General features: G+C 28.6%; 1 long non-coding RNA gene across 1 annotated transcript; it reads right to left on the reverse strand.

The window, feature by feature from the left end:
• Window positions 1-542: 542 nt before the first annotated feature.
• On the reverse strand, window positions 543-1,897 carry LOC126266412 (uncharacterized). Its single transcript, XR_007548797.1, has 3 exons — window positions 1,832-1,897; window positions 704-1,164; window positions 543-654 (listed from the first exon to the last, which is right to left on the reverse strand). It is a non-coding gene; the product is annotated as an uncharacterized LOC126266412 (long non-coding RNA).
• Window positions 1,898-4,179: the final 2,282 nt, after the last annotated feature.

Raw genomic sequence — 4,179 nt, forward strand, 5'->3', positions numbered from 1 at the left:
GAAGTAGCAACTCAAGAGACGCTCGATTAAACAGCCCGGCACTAACGTTTCCCCACCGAAATCAAAAAGTGGAAATTTCGAAGTCAGTAATAGACATAGTAAATAGGATAAATGAGGTAAAATTACTACACACAAGGAAATAATGAGTGTCGTATGTAAAACCAAAAACACATTAAAATTAATCCTTGTTAAAGTAAATAGAAAATATCTTAAATCCAACTGACACATAAGATATAAATAAACCGTAACAACTGTACCGGATAACTTTTAACAATTCATTTTTAAACTAAATTCAGCCTTAAAATACTTGTTATAATTGTCAATTCATCAACTCCAATGTTCAAAGAGCAGCAGGTTATAAACCTTAGTTGAGACAATTGAAAATGTACACAAGAGGATATATACTGCTGAAGGAATAAATTACAATGTTACAAATTACATACCAAGTACATAAAATTACTTATGAAAGTCCACAACTGGAGCACCAACTCGTGCTTTTGTTAATATACACATGAGAATAGACTTTATTAATGATCTCGAAGCCGGATTCTCCCAATTATTTTGGTGTGCTAGTAGATTGATACAATCAATTGATTCGAGTGGCTGAAGAAAGAAAGACTCGATGAGTGGTTTCCGAATAAATGATCCTAATATCTAAAACATAAAAAGATCACAAACGTTAGAAAATATTGTAACTATATACTTATTGATATATTTATAATTTGCTAAATTATCTGCGCGGGCGTGAGACGCGGACGCCGAAAGTGACACCACTTTTACCCGGACTCTTGAATTGTACTGTTGGTGCCCCGCCCACTAATAAACCATTGTCTACTTGTGTTACTGCATCATTTCATCAACTCTCGTTTTCCGTTTGAAATAAAAATGTTGTACATATTTTGTTGAGTGGAGTCTGTAGAAAAGGATCAAAATGTGGTTTGTGGCAATTAACCTTTTAAAAAAAATTTCCCCCGGAGCAAATTCTCCTTTAATTGATCTGGAAATAATTATGATAGTTAAAATACATGTATACTTACATTTTAGAGTTGGGTTTCCGATTCATTTTAATTCCTTCTTTCATAACATTTTATGACAGTTTAATTATTCATTTGTTTTTGGAAACTTGCACCTTATTGGAAATGTTTTAAATTTCTGAGTCCAATGCTAAAAGCAAAAAACAATATTAACTATTTATATAGTACATAAATTAAAGACTATAGTATGTTTAATTTAATTTATATGGTAATTTATTGTGATAAATGATCTTATTTCAATGACTAAAAATAATTGCTCATTATACAGACTTATACAGAGCACTTACATAACCATTTTAAGCAGTTAAAATATGTATTTAACTAAACAAGAAAATTGTTGGACTATATGCCCAATTTCTTTATTTCCATATATTATTCATTCAAAATTTATTTCTTCAATACAAATCTGGACGGTTGTAATTGCGGTTTTTAAAACACACAATCAGTGTAATAATTGGCAAAATAGTAAATGTGAAACTGACCCTTTATATTTGAGTTTCTAATTCATTTCATTTTCTCTTTTTGTAAAATTTCATGTCAGTTTAATGTCCTAAGGAACTTACAACTTGATGAGAAGCTTTTTAGGCTTAAATGTTATCCACTTTTTTAAAATAAAATAATTGTATGCAATAGTTAAGTTAAAAAATATAGTTGACTAATACCAATTGTGACAACATTTAAAACAGAAAAGACACCTTGGAAGTAACTTCTGATAACTGATCATATTTAAATAACCAAAATTAGTTGCCCAGCATATATATTTATATTAAACACATGCACAACAATCATTTACTTACCTATATATTATCCATATTTTAAAATTGTAATCCCTTTAAAAACACACAATCGGTGTGATACTATGCAAAATTAGTTTATAGTAAATATGAACCTGACCTTTTATATTTACACTTATGATTCATTTCCTCATAACATCCCAGTTTAATTTTTCTTTTATCCTAAGGAACTTCCAATTTGGTGGGAAGCTTTTTAATTTTGTGGTTAAATGCTGAAAAGAAAAAATCGATATTAATTATTAAAACTATCAAAATAATTTTATATAATAGTTATTAATACTAATGAAAATTTATATTTTTATAATTATACTTAAAGCATACTTAATATTATACTTAAAAGCAAACTATCGGTATCATACAAAGCAAAATTAGTCTACAGTAAATGTGAGACGGGCCTTTTATATTTACATTTCTGATTCGTTTTATATCCTTTCCTCATAAAATGACATGCTATTTTAATTTCTCATTTGTCCTAAGGAACTTTCAATTAGGTGGGAACCTTTTTAGTCTCTTGGTTAAATGCTGAAAACGAAAAATCGATATTAGTCATTCAATTTAATAAATTAATTTTGTATAATAGTTATATTAAAAATATAGGATAGTATAACATATATACTAACTTATTATGGGTGACAAATATTATAGATTGATACCAATTGTGATAATATTTAAAATGGAAAAGATACCTTGGAGGTAACTTATGATAACTGATCATATTTAAATAATCAAAAATAATTGCCCAGCACACTAAACATACACACAACAAAGTTGAACAGTTAAAATTTGTAAGATAACCCTTAGTACAATAACTTACTTATCCATATATTAATGAAAATTTATGTTTTTATAATATAAAACTGAACAGTTGTAATTGTGTTTTTAAAAACACATAATCAGTATGCAAAAGTTGTTTATAGTAAATGTGAGACTGATCTTACATTTCTGGTTCATTTTATATCCTTTCCTCATAAAATGACATGCCGGTTTTTTCATTTGTCCTAAGGAACTTTCAACTTGGTGGTATTCTTTTATTTTGTAGTTAAATGCTGAAAACAAAAATCGATATTAATTATTCAATTTATTAAAATGATTTTATATAATAGTTATACGTTCAACATTTACTTATCTACATACATAACTGAATGATTGTAATATTATACTTAAAAGCTCACAATCGGTATCATACAAAGCAAAATTAGTTTACGGTAAATGTGAGACTGACCTTTAATATTTACCTTTTTTTATTCATTTCAATTCCTTTCTTTCTAACATTTCATGCCAGTGTAACTTCTCATTTGTCCTAAGAAATTTACAACTACTGAAAAGTTTCTTCGTTTCTTGCGCCGTTGCTAAAAATTAAAAATTCAGTATTGGTTATTAAAAGCACCTTATAGTTTATATACATAGTATATCATGAATAATTGAGCAAAGAATAACCAAACAAACCAAAAACGTCATTTTATATATTCCTTGATGTGCACACCGCCACAATGACATCAAAGAGTTGCGGGTTGCAAACTGGATGGACAATAATATTGTTAGCAATATAATTTTATCCATTCTACAAAATTTAAAAATTATTTAAATTTTACAACTATGTATAATTTATATAGTAACCTATTGTGTGTGGAAAATATTTTATATTCTCAATTAACGACATTCAATACAAAAAAGACGTCTTGAAAGTAACTTGTGATAACTAATATTATTTAAATAACTAAAAATAATTGCTCAGTATACATAATTATTCAGAGCACATTTTTGAACAGTTAAAATTTGTCTAAATAAAGAGTAGGTAACTACATTTTACAAATCGACACGTATATTCTTTTTTGTTGATTTTCATTTTTATTTATTTATTTTAATATAGTATCTGTGCGTCAAAATTATTGTCTTTTACTTTGTTCCAGTTAAAATTCCTGAACATTTCTATTTCGGATGGGTTAAACTCTAGTTTAGGTAAAATGACGCACCGTATTAGAACAAACAATATAACAAATTTGAAAAAAACACAGACGGACACTGTTAGAGCATTTGTCAACATTGGCAACGTCTAATGCGCAACCCCCTCCTTTTTACTTACTTTTAAGTTAGCTCGAGAGCAACACACAACGTTCAGATGCTTCGAGCAAAATAAACAGAAAAATCACAAACTTGGCAGTTTTATTAGTCCAGCACATACAAAACATTGGTCCTTCGAGCCGGATTTACGTGTACAAGATTAGCAAGAAGCAAGGGCGAACGGAAAACACCTGTTCAACACACAGAAGAATACGTGGCGATAAGTTCCGTCGTACCGAAAACAGCAATTAGTGTTCAATTGGCAACGGTTCCAGTTGAAATAACCAGTG

Source organism: Aethina tumida, chromosome 8 (assembly GCF_024364675.1).
Source record: "Aethina tumida isolate Nest 87 chromosome 8, icAetTumi1.1, whole genome shotgun sequence".
NCBI classification, from domain to species: domain Eukaryota; kingdom Metazoa; phylum Arthropoda; class Insecta; order Coleoptera; family Nitidulidae; genus Aethina; species Aethina tumida.